The 15,039-nt window shown below is 44.7% G+C and overlaps 1 protein-coding gene across 3 annotated transcripts in view; it reads left to right on the forward strand.

Moving 5' to 3' along the window:
- Positions 1–474: 474 nt before the first annotated feature.
- The window catches only part of ANXA11 (annexin A11), a 40,894-nt gene continuing 26,329 nt past the window's right edge, over positions 475–15,039 (forward strand). For 2 of the 3 annotated variants that reach the window (XM_053388168.1, XM_053388170.1), the window contains exon 1: positions 6,633–6,762. The gene's annotated coding sequence lies outside the window, so the exon portion shown is untranslated. Of the gene's footprint in view, positions 735–6,632; positions 6,763–15,039 lie in introns of those variants that run through there. The other variant, XM_053388169.1, reaches the window with a different exon arrangement.

Genomic DNA, 15,039 nt, shown 5'->3' on the forward strand with positions numbered 1-15,039 from the left:
CTAGACTGGCCAGTCCGTAGTTACATAATTTTAGATGATCTTCATAATTCTCTTTGGTGGTTCGGACAACAATATGCCCAGCAAGTATATTATACATGAAAGATAGCAAAGATATAGATGTTTAGATTTAGATTGGCTCTGTGTGTATATGTGTGTGTGTGTGTGTGTGCTGCGTACACACCATACATTTAAAGCACCCCAAAGGAATCCTGGGAACTGTAGTTTGTTAAGAATGCTGGGAACTGTAACTCTGGGAGGGCAAACTACAGTTCCCAGGATACTTTAGTGTGGAAACGTGCTTGTACTGTACGTAATGCTCTCTACATGTATGGTGTGTACGCAGCCGAAATCCTTCCCCCTAGACTAATTAACCAACAAGCAAGTCTCCACATGATGGCAGCAGAGTGTTGAATGAGTCATCCTATCCAGCAGTATGTTACAGACACAGCCATATGCTGTTTCATTCGAATCCTCTTTGGGACCACAGAACCTATTTTCACACCTGGATGATGTTCCAAAAATGACCAGAGGAATCAGGGCTCACGCCTCCTTCAACAAGTCCTGATCTTGCAACTTAAGGGATATTACGTGAGGATTCATTCTGTGGCACAATCTAGCTGTGACTTAAGAGAGGAAGACTGCACAGAGATCTGCCCGACACACAAGGAAGCTGGAGGTTCCCCATGCAATCTCTGTGGCTGCCGACACTGGTATGAAGATGTTATGCTCGTTTGGTAAGTGGGTTACAATTATTCCATCTGCATAAAACTGTTCTTACTGGGCTGTTTGCTGTTTGTGACTAGTGTTCTTGCTTTGCATCCGTTGCATTTTTAGGATGTTTTGTGGTTTTAAATTGATACCGATTTGATTCTGTAAATTTGTATGTTAAATCACAAAATTTTAAAACAAATGGATCAAAAATTGAAAGTCATCAATAATAAAAAGAGATTAAAGCGGAAAAAGTTACTAGCTACAAAAACGTATACTGTCCAACTTGCCCAAACATACGTATATAGATAATTTTTGGTTCTTTGCAGAAAGAGGGAAAGAAAGGAACCACTTTGTGTTCCAACATACAAAGGCTTTCCTGCCTTGGCTAGTCATGGCAACCAGGAAATGACTAAACCTCTTCCCTTTCATTTAGAACACAAATCTAGAAACAGAGTATCACCCAGACAAATATTTATTTTGTATTCTCTTCCATATTGTACTTTTCTCCATTTAAGATGCATGCGCTTTCTTTTACTCCCACCCCACTGCTTTTGGAACCATGATATAGCAGTGAATGCTTGCACAGAGAATCATAGAATCGTGGAGTTAGAAGGGACCATGAGGATCATCTAGTTCAACCCCCTGCAATGCACAAATCTTTAAGAGGGGGGAGGAACTAGGAAAAATTATAAAAAAGAAACTGTTCCTAAATTATGTAGAATGTACAGACAAAAATATTTGCGATAACCAGCTCTGCTTCAGAAGTTTCTAGGTGTTTGTAGTATGCTGAAATAACTCCTACATGCCACAAGAGGGCTATGTATATATTGGTCTAGTTTTCAGACTGTTATTTCTGCAGTAAGTTCTACACGCAAAAAAAACAACACATAAATATAAAAAATATAAAATAATACATTTCTTACCCACCTTTCACCACCAGTTCCCAGCACAGGATACAATAATTAAAAATTTAGAATTAAAAGCAGTTACAACAGATTTCAGTCATTGGAACAGGGTGGGTCTTGAAAACACACAAAAGACCAGGGTAAAAAGTGCATCTTTAGCAATCGCCAAAAACTCTATAGTGGACCCAGCACCCAGACCTCTGAAGGAGGTAGAACTTTCCTCTTTGTTGCCCTTAGCACCTCAGTGGATCTATAGGGAAGGAGACAGTCTTTCAGATATTTGGGGCTGAAGTAATTGAGGGGTTTAAACACCAGTGTGAGTACCTTATATTAGGCCCAGAAACAAACTGGCAGCCAATGCAGCTGTTTTAGAACAGAGGTTATAGGAGGCAACCCAAGCCAATAATTTGGCTGCTGCATTTGGACTGGTTGAAATTTCTGAGTCGTTTTCAGTGGCAGTCTCACACAGAGCTCTTTGCAACAATCCAATCTGGAATCTGCCACAACATCATCTCCATCTAAAAGTTTGCTGCAGCTGGCAAACCAGCCATAGATGGCAATAGCCACCGAGGCTACCTGGGCCTCGGGCAACAACACTGGATCCTTGAGTACCCCCAAGCTACAGAACTGCTCCTTCTAAAGGAGGACAACCCCACCCGGAAGAGGCTGCCTTCCCACCTCCTGGATTTGAGAACTTGGAACACAGAAGAGCTGTCTTTTCGGGATTCAGCTTGAATGTGTTTGCCCACATCCAGTCCATCAGGGCCTGCAAACACCTGCCCAGCACTCGCACGTTTGTTGTAAACAGCTTTGTTTGCTTTTATAAAGAAAGGATATGTCATTAAAGTAAATAATTAAATAATCAGGACCAACCAGAAGCACCTGGTGATGACAGGAAATTACGATCAATATTGTTGGTGGGCTTAAAGTGTCATCTTTTGAGAAACAGCAACTGTTTGGGCTGAGCAAAAAAACCCCAAAACCCTTCAGTCTTGTTTCGATTGCCAGCTACTTGGAATGTAGCTAGAATGCAAAGGCTTTTCTGCAAGTCACACCCACCTTGAAAAAGCAGATTGGAGACCTTAAAAATATGTGCGTCGTTCTGGCTCAGTTGGTAAATGTGAGGCTCAAGGCAGCAGTCAGGGTTGTCTTTACAGCTGCAATAGACATTCTCATACTCTCTTCTTCCAAGGAAACTGACCCTGAATTCCACATGGCTATGGGAGGGGCTGCAATGAAGCAGGCAAACACATCTTTTGTATTGTCAACAGAAGGCATCATTTGAAATGATCAGGAAACAGGTGATGGGTAAAGCTTCTGTCTGCTCCCTTGGGGAGCTGCTAACAGCCAGAGAGGACAGTCCTGGGTTAGATGGCCTGAGCTGATATGAGGAAGCTTCTAAGCAGCACTGTTTTTCTAGAAAAAGAGATGCCAGAACTCACCATGAACGCCTCCCTTCTTCTCTTATAATGACAATGATGACCACCTGAGAGGTGCCGGAACTGAGTTCTGGCGAGTTCCGGGTGGAAAAAGCCCTGCTTCTAAGTGATTCTGTGAAAGGGAATTGGAGGTACCTCTATAATTGGAGAAGGATCATATGCAGGTCCACACTATTCCCATTTCCTTCACTGGATCCGGGGCGTTAAAATAAAACTGCCTGAAGTAAACCCTACACAAATCCAGAGTGGAGTCCCTAAAATGGTTGGATGGAGTCTTGTACGCCTCCTTCCGGCAACTCCTGTGGCCAAGCTGGTGCCAAATGTATTGCTGTGCTTTCCTTTGGACCACATCAGCCGGGCCAGGAGGGGTGGCTTTTGTTGTCTGGGCAGCCCAGGACCTCCATAGAGACTGCCCAGGCCTGTGTCCAGGAGTTTCATTTTAAGCCTCTTCTTATGCCCTTCTGTCCACATACTGCTTTGCCCACAATTTCTCTACCTAATCATGCCTGTGCTCAATTTTTTTCTCAGCTTATAAAGCCCCTGGTTCCTGCTACTAGACACCCCCACCCTTCCCACCATATAGATTGTAAATAAATGTGGGCAAAGGGTCTCTGCCAGCCGGGCTCAGGAACTTTACTCCTTGCACTGCCATGGCAGAATTGGCAGAAGCCTTTTCCCCATAATATATGCTGTGTTGGAACTGCTTTTGAAGACAATTTGGACATCAGCTGACTCAAAATGCAGGAGCCAGAATTTTAACAGGTGCTGCCTGCTAAGACCACGTAAAAGAACCACATTGTCTGCTAGTTTCTGGGCTCAGAAGTGCTGTTTTTGACCTTTAAACCCCTACATGGTTTTGTTAATCCAAATAAATAACTCCTCCCACATACAGTGCAGTGGTACCTCGTTTTACAGACACTTCAGGTTACAGACTCTGCTAACCCAGAAATATTACCTCGGGATAAGAAATTTGCTTCAGGATGAAAACAGAAATCGCGTGGCGGCAGCGGGAGGCCCCATTAGCTAAAGTGGTACCTCAGGTTAAGAACGCACCTCCGGAATGAATTAAGTTCTTAACCTGAGGTGCCACTGTATTCCACATACAACCCTTGGCACCCTGTTAGTAGTATAGTGGGTGGCAGTTACAAGGTGTAGAGCCTTCTGGGTAGAGGCACCCCTGTTTGGAACCTGCTAATAAGGCAAATTCATCTATGGTCCTTTAGGAAGTACCGTATTTTTCGCACGATTGGACGCACCGGACCATAGGGCGCACCTAGTTTTTTGGGGGGGAAATAAAGGAAAAAATTTTTCCCTTTATTTCCCCCCCAAAAGCAGGTCAGGGAAACCGAACCAGGTCGAGGAACAGCGGGATAGTGGCGCTGCGCCTCCCTGCTGTCCCCCGAGCTTGTGGGGCTGGCTCATGTCTGCCTGGCGCGCAGGGCGCTCTGCTTCAGGGCGCCCCACCCGCCGGGCGGCAGGCTGCTATCCGCAGCGTGGGGAGCCTTGCGGGGAACTCCTGCAGGGCTCCCCACGCTGCGGATGTCTGCCCGGCGCGAGGGGCGCTCTGCCTCAGGTTGCCCCGCCCGCCCGCCGGGCGGCAGGCTGCTATCCGCAGCTTGGGGAGCCTTGCGGGGAACTCCTCCTAGACGGCTAGCGGAGACCTTGCCGGCACCCAGAAGCTTGGGGCGCGCTGAGCTCCGCACGCCCCAAGCTTCGGGATTAATGCAGCGCTCCGCTAGCCGTGGGAGAGCTGGGTCTCCCACGGCTAGCGGATAGCTTCCTGAAGCCTGGAGAGCGAGAGGGGTTGGTGCGCACCGACCCCTCTCACTTTCCAGGCTTCAGCGAAAGCCTGCATTCGCTCCATAGGACGCACACACATTTTCCCTTGCTTTTTAGGAGGGAAAAAGTGCGTCCTATGGTGCGAAAAATACGGTAAGTAAAAAAAAGTTATCATTTTAGCAAGACGTTGGATTTAAGATGGAGTACCAATATTTTTAATCCTTGTCATATTGGTTTTTTGAGTCTTGTGGTGGATTTTATCTTTATTTATTTCAGTGTTTGTATGAACATTTTCTTTTTGTTTTTTAACTGAATGTGCGAACTATGGTTATAGCGTGGTATATAAAAGTAATGACTGTAGAAACAATGTTTTTTTTTAACTATGTAAAAAAGTGAGACCAATGAAAGGGCGTGTGTGTCATACCAGTTTCCTTGGAGTGTGATTTGCCTGTTGCTTTGGAAATAAGCTCCAACTTCTGGATGACACAACTTCTGTTGTGACACAGAGGCACATGAACATTAACACAAGGTACTTGCTCTGTGCTAATAACAGATGTCACTACTTTTGGTAGGATTTGTCTTTTTATGAACAGGATTGGTTTAAGGAAGGTGCTGTTTATTTCAGCATTGTTACATCGTTAAGTAGAAAGAGATTTTGTTGTGTTGAAGGACTCTAATGGACATGCCTTAGTTGTATTCCCCCCCCCCCCTGGGAATGTACAGCACACTTTTAAAGTTCCCAGTTAGCTGCCTGGTGGGGTGTGAATGGGTGTCTTCTCTGGGACAGATCCATACAATTGGCTCTGGCGAGGGAATTCCCAAATTGCTGAGTGTTAGATTTAAACTTAACTGCGGGAGGCAGTGGAAGATAGGAGTGCCTGGTCCATGGGGTCACGAAGAGTCGGACACGACTAAACAACAACAAGATTTAAACTTAGTTTTGGTCATTCTGTTGTTGTTTAGTCATTTAGTTGTGTCTGACTCTTCGTGACCCCACGGACCAGAGCACGCCAGGCACTCCTGTCTTCCATTTCCTCCTGCAGTTTGGTCAAACTTATGCTGGTAGCTTCGAGAACACTATCCAACCATCTCGTCCTCTGTCGTCCCCTTCTCCTTGTGCCCTCCATCTTTCCCAACATCAGGGTCTTTTCCAGGGAGTCTTCTCTTCTCATGAGGTGGCCAAAGTATTGGAGCCTCAGCTTCAGGATCTGTCCTTCCAGTGAGCACTCAGGGCTGATTTCCTTAAGAATGGATAGGTTTGATCTTCTTGCAGTCCATGGGACTCTCAAGAGTCTCCTCCAGCACCATAATTCAAAAGCATCAATTCTTCCGCGATCGGCCTTCTTTATGGTCCAGCTCTCACTTCCATACATCACTACTGGGAAAACCATAGCTTTTACTATACGGACCTTTGTTGGCAAGGTTTTGGTCATTCTATAAGTGTGCAAAATATTAAGAAAACTGGACACGATGACACGAGGTTAAAAAAAACCGGATCACTTGATATGGAATGACCCGTTGGTAACAGAAGCGGACTTAAGAATCGCCTGAGCTAAATATTCCGAAGCGAGCGCGGGCGTGGCGGGGCTTTAGCAAGAGGAAGTGCACGTGTGTATGAGAGATTTCTTTCATGGGCAGAGCGGTTACTCAGCAGACCTGTCATTTGTTCCACCCGAAAATGTTTGCAGCGTGAAACCCGACGCTGTTGTTGCTGCAGCTGCCGCCGCCAAGTGGGAGGGCCCAGAAGGAGGAGGAAGGAGGAGAAAGTTCAGCTCCTCCTCCTCCTCTTCTGGGCTCTTCAGTTATTTTCTTCCATCTCGGAAGAGTTAGGCGAGCAGAGCACGGCTGAGAAAGCAAGAGGAGGACGCGCAGCGCTTGGGCGTTCCCTGGTCCTTCCTTGACAGCCTTCCTGGGGGCTTACCTGCCAGGTGAGAGGGTTGCACCAGGGGGAGGCCGCAGCTGCGCCTTCGTGCTCGGCTGCTGCGGGCGCTGGCGGGCATCGGGCGCGTCTCTGCTGGAAACGGAGCCCCGGGCGAGGCGGGCCTTGCTCCGCCTGAAGCCAGCAAGGCGGGGGACTCCCTGCCACACACCTATAGCAGGTTGGGAAGCGGCCCCTCTTAATTCAAGGGGGCCTGAATCTCAGGGAAGCTGGTGTCCTTCCTCTCTTAGGTCGCCCCGACCTAAACTGGGTTTGGGGGAAGGGTTGCCCTCCCTTCTCAAGCGCAAACATGGCTTGCAAATCTTCCTTCTCTGCCCGCCAAGGGCGGAGGTGCTGGGTTGGGTCGAGGAAGAGCGGGAGCCTCGGGCTGTTGCTCCTTGTTGGGTCAAACAGCCTGGCTCGGTGCGGGCCTTGCTCTGCAACAGGGCGGGGTGACTTTTTCAACTTACAACTGACAAAACTTGAGGGGTGCTCAAAAGTTGTAACGTGACTTGGGAGTTCAAAAGATTTAATAGGATGTTTGGTGGGTAACACCAGTGTAAAATCGCTTCAAAATCGTTTAAAAGGATGGCCAAGTGCTTGTAGTTGTGTAATGTATTAATATTCGTTATTTAGTGTTACCTGATGTTTTCAGAAGGTAGAATTAAAATGGTTTTCCGAAAGCAAGTTCATGTGCTTCTTCATCAGACGTAGACTAACCAAGATAAATGTTGTCCAAACACAAAAATAACAGCAGATTTGAATTCCTCAGACATATTTTCAAGACCCCTCGCAGAAGAAAATGGCAAAAAATAAGCTTCACTCCCTAAAATGCACACTCTACTCATGTAAGCTTTTCTGCTTCGCAGCATAGAATAATAGAATCATGGAGTTGGGAGGGACTATGAGGGTCATCTAGTCCAACCCCCTGCAATGTAGGAATCTCAACTGACACGACATATTGTCATCCAACTTCTGCTTAAAAACCTCCAAGGAAGGAGAGCCCACCATTATTATTATTATTATTATTATTATTATTATTATTCCTTAAATGTATACTCGGTGTCTTCTCTTAATGAATTCTTAACAACAGCTGCCTTTACTTGTTTTCTTTAAAAAAAAAAAAACCAACCAGGCAAATTTAAGATTAGAAGCTCCTTGGGGCAGGGACTTTTCTTTCTGATGTTGTGTGTTGTTGCCTTGTAAAGTGCCTTGGCATTGTGAAAGTAAATAATTTCTACTGGGCCCTTATAGGTAAAGGTAAAGGTACCCCTGCCCGTGGGGCCAGTCTTGACAGACTCTGGGGTTGTGCGCCCATCTCACTCAAGAGGCCGGGGGCCAGCGCTGTCCGGAGACACTTCCGGGTCACTTGGCCAGCGTGACAAGCTGCATCTGGCGAGCCAGAGCCACACACGGAAACGCCGTTTTACCTTCCCGCTAGTAAGCGGTCCCTATTTATCTACTTGCACCCGGGGGTGCTTTCGAACTGCTAGGTTGGCAGGAGCTGGGACCAAACAACGGGAGCTCACCCGTCACGGGGATTCGAACCGCCGACCTTTCGATCGGCAAGTCCTAGGCGCTGAGGCTTTTACCCACAGCGCCACCCAGACCCCCCTGGGCCCTTATAGCTGCATTTATATTCTTTCTGGCCTTTAAAGTGCTTCAAGTACATGATCTCAGTAATCCTGTAATTAACCCCTTCATTATTTGCCCCCGTATCCTGGCGCATCACAGCAGCCCTCAAGTGCAGGACAGAAAATATTTATTTATTCGTCCATCCTCCAAAGCGACATACATGGTTCATCTCTTTCCTCCGTTGTATCTTAACAACAGCCCTGTGAGGCAGATGAATGACATGCTCAAAACTTCCTTGCAAGTTCCATGCCTGAGTGGAGATTTGAATCTGAGTCTCTCCAGTCCTAGAATGAAACTTTAAAAATTTTTTAAAAAGATATTTATTAAAGTTTTACAAAAAGAAAAAAGTTACAGAGTAAAAAAGAAGAGAAAGGAAAAATACAAAAAGTACAAAAATACATGGGGGGGGAAATGTAAAATACAGAAAAAATAAATAGAAAATAGTTAAAAACAAATCAATCTTTTCATATCTTAGATTTCATTTACTTATTCCCCCGACCTCCTCACACCTCCCTTTTTTGTATTCCCGTTCACATGGTTAATTCAGCAAATCCTTACCCTCTTTATTTTAATCTTAATTCTATATCTCAACATATTATAACTTTATATTTTCATCCGTTATCAATCCATTTTTACATATTCTTATTAACCTTGTTGCTAAGGCCGCTTCATTTCAATCCAACATCATTTTAACATTCATTAATTTTACAATGTTTCTGCAAATAGTCTTTGAATTTCTTCCAATCTTCTTCCACCGACTCTTCTCTTTAATTGCTTCTCTGCACCACTTGTACATAGGGATAGGCCTGCCCTTGTCAGACTAGGTACATTCCGTGGGCTTAAGGTTAAGGTCGAAGACCTCGAGAACAAATACCTACAAGCAGATGGGCAGTGCTTGGTGAAATCTCAAACCTGGGATGTGGGGAGGAATTCAGTGCCCTACATAGCATCTTCCCTATGACTAACAAAGGCAGACCAAATTATGTTAGATAAGCAGCTCTATGAAAATTTGCTTATTTGTCCATAATATATACAGGGTGTGGAACCATGAGTTGTCTCAGTAGAGATCTTTTTTTAATTTTACATGAAGTTGTACACCTTGCCTTCTGTGGATTGTAAAATGATTTGCACAGTTGAAGTGCTATAATATTTTTTATGAAATGTGCTAGGTACTACACTAATTTCTAGACATGCGTGATGCAGATTTTTAAGGCCTAGCTTATTTCTGTAATTTTAAGTTGCTTAAGACTGAATTCCATATTATGTTGTCACTGTTACCTGCCCCGAGACCTTAGGGTGAAGGATGAGTAATAAATTGTTTTAGTAGTAGTAATTAATAATAATAAATAATAGAAATGCGTAGTGATATGTGTGGATTTGTGGTCTGCGATACTCACCCTTGTTTCCCAAATGTGGCAGTGTTGTTTTCTTTCCCTTCCTGTGTCTGAACTGACAACAAAGATTGTTCTGTCTCTTTATCTTCTATAGTTGTTCCTAATAACATTGTTGTTTCTGGGATCCTGTTTCTGGTTGTTTGTTGCAGAGGATTCTGGTTTAGGGGCTGCTTCAAAATGTGTTAGGTTGGCTCCTGCACATCCAGTGGCTGCTGCTCCTTCCAGGATTATTTTGGGATGTGTGTCTTGTTGGTAGACCTGCCTGAAAGCTACTGTAGTGACTGAAATGCTATGTTGCTGGTCTAGCATATCCCATAATGCTATTGTAATATGCTAGTGGATAGGGGTGGGCTGCTTAATCTTCCTCCCTGCCAATGACTCCAAGCAGCTTTCAGTTCATTTCCCCCCCAGGTGGGCTCTTAAACTGGAGCAAGGCCAGTTGAGATCAGCCTTCAAAGAACATTTGCATGGGAGAACTGGCAGCAGGTACAAGAGAGATTAGTCTCTCATTTCAGCCTGCTTACCCCTCTGCTCCACAAGTCCCATCCCCAACCCCCAATTCCTGGTCGGGAATAGGGTTAGGAATGTTCTTATGCCAAAATCATATGTAGCTCTGCCCAGAGCGTAAGATGTGGGAATCCCCTCGTTACCAGTACACATCGCGGAGAAACACATTTGATGGCTCCAAGCCACGGTCTTTTGATTTTTTCACTTCCCCATCTGCAATGTAGGGGATAATTATGCCGGCTCACTTTGTAGATCTCTCAAGTCTAGAACGATGGGATGGATATCTGCAATTACTGTTCATTCTCATTTAGATTTCAGCCTGCGCAAATCAGCAGGATTGGCAGAACCAGCCAGTATAACATCAGATCCTCTTTTCCCCACGCACTGTTTTATTTTTTTATGTACTGCCACCCAACCCTTTTGAGCTGTGGTGTGACCTTGCTGTGGCAATGGGTGGCCATTTGTGTCTCCCCTGATCAAGGGGGCATAAAGTGGGGCAATTGTTACCACAGAATTTGCGTGTTGGCAACTGAACCCTGTCCCCCCAACCCTGCCTTACCTCGCCATACTCCGTTGCTACGGGTGCTTCTATCCCAGCTGGAGTAGCGGTTAAAAATGGGATTAAAAATGAAGAATGTACCGGGGTAGAGACAGGGTTCAGCTGCCTTCGCCCATGCGCAACATTTGTGGTAAAAGTTGCCACCTTCTCCACCCGAATGTTATGCGTGAACTGGGCATAGAGGCCATGAAGTGCGTCTGGCCCCTTCATGTCCGGTTTAGACCTTGGTTTCAGCATGTGGACGTCTGGAAAAAGGAATCGGTGTGGCCTCAGTTTTGGCCTTGGAGCTTTCAGTCAGTTCCTTGCTCAGTTTCGGACAAATTCCAATCTCTTGGCTTCCATCCCTCAGCTGCTGGGCAGGGGAATGCAAATGCAGAACAGGGTGGTAACGAGGCCAAACTAAAAATAAGAATGTACATTTTGTAGTATTGAATAGCTAATAGGTTGTATTAATTATGACCACTAAGTTTCGTATAAAAATATATGCAGAAACATAACTTTGCTCTAGTAAAACAGGCCAGAGAATGAATTTTTTTGGAGGGGAGGGTTTCATGCAGTGGTGGTTGCTAGCTATCCCGTATTATCCTGAGCCTATCTTGCCTCATAGGGTGATTGTGAGAGAGAAGAAGCAGCACAAGGTTGTTTGGGGATTTTTATGGACCCAAAATCCACATACACACAAATTAATAAACACTGGCTCCAGTCTAGCAGGAGGTTGAACTGCAAGCAACCCATTGAAATGACTGTGCTCATGCAAGTCCTCTTCATTTCAGTGGGACCTGTACAAGAAAACCTCTCGAGTTGCACCTAGGGTAAATGCATTAAATTCTGTGCATCAAATCAATGATCAGGCAGGGAATTGTTTGATTGTGAATTCAAGCACACTGGACAGGTTTTATTGTTGTAGGCCTCCGAACTTCAGGAAGAGGGATGTGGGAAGAAAACTTCATTAACCGAGGGCTCGTTTGTTTCATTGCCCTTTCTTCCTCATTAACTCCCACATGTTTCTTTGTGCATTACAGCTTTAAGTGCTCAGTAGCAGTTTCTGCTTTCCTTCTAGAATAATTGACTTGTGACATCACTGCTGGCTGTCATGGAAACCATAACAGCCCAGCACAGTGTGTGGCAACCTTCCCCAGCTTGGTGCCCTGCATTTTTATGGGATCACATCTCCAATCAAGCCCAGCCAGCACAATACAGCTTCTTAAAATGGGACAAGCGCTGCAGGAACTGGCCAGGAACTCCACTGCTGATGGGAGCTCTTCTCATGAACTTTCTTACCACCCCAGTTCAAGAAGGATGTAAATACAATGGATGGGATTTGGAGGAGCACGAGGGAGATATGGAAGAGGTTTGTTAAAGTAATGGGGAAAGTCTTCAGGTGTTGAAGATCAGTGTAGTTGGCCAACTGGCGATCCTTGGGCTGGAACAAGCTTTTGAAATAATTGTCCCTGGAAGCTCTGACAAAATCAAGATGTGGCAGAAAGTTTGCCTGTGCTTTTGGCTTGTAAAAAAATGGTTCCCAAAAGAGCGAATCCAACACTTTAGGTTAAATCCGGATTGTAAATCTAATTCTGTAGAGTTTTGAAGCCCTTAAGATGGCACCAACTTCCTTGCCATCTGTGAAGAAAGGTCAGTTTGTATAGCAAAATATACTCTGGCTCCCAAGTTACTATAGTGCAGACCCTGAAAATATAGATTTGCCATTCCTGGGATATAGTTAAATTAATGGTTTTCAAATTCCGTACCTTCTGGAAACCATTTTGGATGGATCCATCTACTGAGGAACCTTCCCCTATAGAGAAAATTCTGGAAAACATTAGAGGGACACTCTGGTTTGGTTAGTACATAAAGGCCAGACTATGGTTTGGTGACTGAGACTTTGCTTGTGCTTATAGTTTGCTTGATTCGAACCCAGTGGCAATCTAAGGAAGTAAGAGAGAGAATTAATGTGATCTGGCAGCATGGTATGCATGATCATGTGCAATTCCAATCTTTCAAAACCAAGTTGAGAGAGAGCTGCTACTCTAAATATAGCATTTGCCTATAAAAAGATTAGTCTTAAGGTACCAGTGTGGTTTTAAAAGGAAAGTAGTAATAGAAGCTTTCATTTTTAGCTGTATCATAGTATATTCTGTATCTTAAATAGTAAGCTTAGTTCCCTGAGTGTCAGTCCTTATGTAGATGGAACTCAAAAGGGGAAGGCAGCAGAATTCAGAAACCCCTCCTCCCTGGGCTTTTTTTAGCTGGAAATCACCTGAACTCAGTGCCGACACCTCTCAGGTGGGCGCCATTGCCATTCTTAGAGAACAAGGGAGGCGTTCATGGTGAGTTTCCAGCACCTCTTTTTCTATAAGAATAGCACTGGGAACACCAGTATTTACAGTAGTACTTTGAAAACCTTGAGCAAAAAAATGGAGGTGGGCGGATTAATTCTCATTGACCGCATAATGCTGACTGATAGGGAAGAAAAGGAAAATGGGTGGGAAGCTGGGAGTGGTATGGAATATCCTTGAAACTAGCATGGCTGGGGCTCGGAGCAGTCTGCACTGTATAGGGAGCCACCATGACTAGTTGCCATTGACACCCTTATCCTCCGTGACTTTGCCTATGTTAAAATGCAGGCTTTGCTCTCACAGAAGGCAGTGGTGGCCATGAACAAGGAGCAGGGGCGGTTGCCCCAGGTGCAAAATTTCAGCACCTGGTGCTTCCTCGATACTGCTGCATGCTTCTGTTGCTGGGCTCCGTTGAAAACGGCTTCTCCATATGAAGCAGGAAGTGACCTATCCAGACAACGGAATGACTCTTATCTCTGTGGCGGCAATCTCCTGGGTGACAGGGACGCTGTTAGGCAGTTGAATGCACATACGTACTCAGTCCATTTCCCACCCACCCACCCCTGCCCCTCTGCCCAGCCCCGGGCGCTGGCTACCCATGCTATGCCACTGCTAGATGGGCATTGACCTGATCCAGCAGGTTAAGCCCCTTTGAGAGCTGTGTAAGGTGGTAGCCATCACATCTTCTGGTAACTAATTTCTTAAGTTCTGCATACTACATATTGAAAAGGTCTCATCCTGCCCCAGTGAAGGCTGGGATCCATTGCACCACCTTCAGCCAGCCTTCACCTGCTTGCTGTTGTACTTTCATCAGATCCAGGGCTGACTCTGGCTCTATCCACTTCTTGTCTCCCTTGGCTTCTGCCCTACTGGTTTCATGGAGCACCACTCCACCCCCTGACCCAAATGTATATTTATATTGGTGGACATGGCATGAAATCCTACAATCATCTGTACGAAAACTAAACAGGGGAACTCTGCAGTATAGAAACAGTGGCTTTATTAATGCTGCTAGGTAAAAAAAAAACAAATCCAAAACCCCATGGTTGTAAAAACTGTAGGCCTCTATTTACACTGCAGGCTTTGAGGGAAAGACCTTATTTATCCTTCAGCAAGCGAGTTCTCACATATAAATTGAGAAACTTTGTGCTTCTTTGGGGTATATAAATATGCCTCGGCTGTCCAATTTAAAGAAGTTCATTCAGCCGTGTATTTGCCAGAGTCCTGTGATTCACTCTTTAATTGTTTTCTGATGTAAATTTATAAATCCCACTCATGACCTACTTTCCTTTTGGGTAGAAGTATTCTCTTTTATTATTTATTTTAAAAGATTAAATGAAACTGCTAAAGTAATGAAAAATTAATCTGGTGCCTTTTTTAAAAAAAACCAACAACACTGTGTTAACTGATACAATACTTTTTAAAAACGGAATGTAGTTATGTTGACTCACAGGAAAAAAATCATATTAGGCCAGTACCTTCATTAAAACAACCAGTTAAGTCACATCATTCATTATTATGCAAGCTTTTGAGCTAAGCACCACTAGATGACTAGATGGTACAAAATAATGCAAGGCAATGGGATGAGGAACAGGATTTTATTTTATTTTATTGGCTGGTGTTCAAGTCACACACATCTGGATCTAACAAGAGTCTTATGATGGAGTGTGGCAGCAGGAGCCCAGAAAACTTTCAAAAGAACAGCAAGCATAATATAATCTGCCTTGCTCTTGAATACTGTGGGAGGGTCTGCCTTGTAAACTTTAGATATTTCATTGGGGAAGGTATAACGGTAATTTAAAAAGCCTTTGGGGGATGATCATCTTGCTGTTGGTACACTGGTCACTATTAAATCC

The sequence above is a fragment of the Podarcis raffonei genome, chromosome 5 (genome assembly GCF_027172205.1).
Source record: "Podarcis raffonei isolate rPodRaf1 chromosome 5, rPodRaf1.pri, whole genome shotgun sequence".
In the NCBI taxonomy this organism is placed as follows: domain Eukaryota; kingdom Metazoa; phylum Chordata; class Lepidosauria; order Squamata; family Lacertidae; genus Podarcis; species Podarcis raffonei.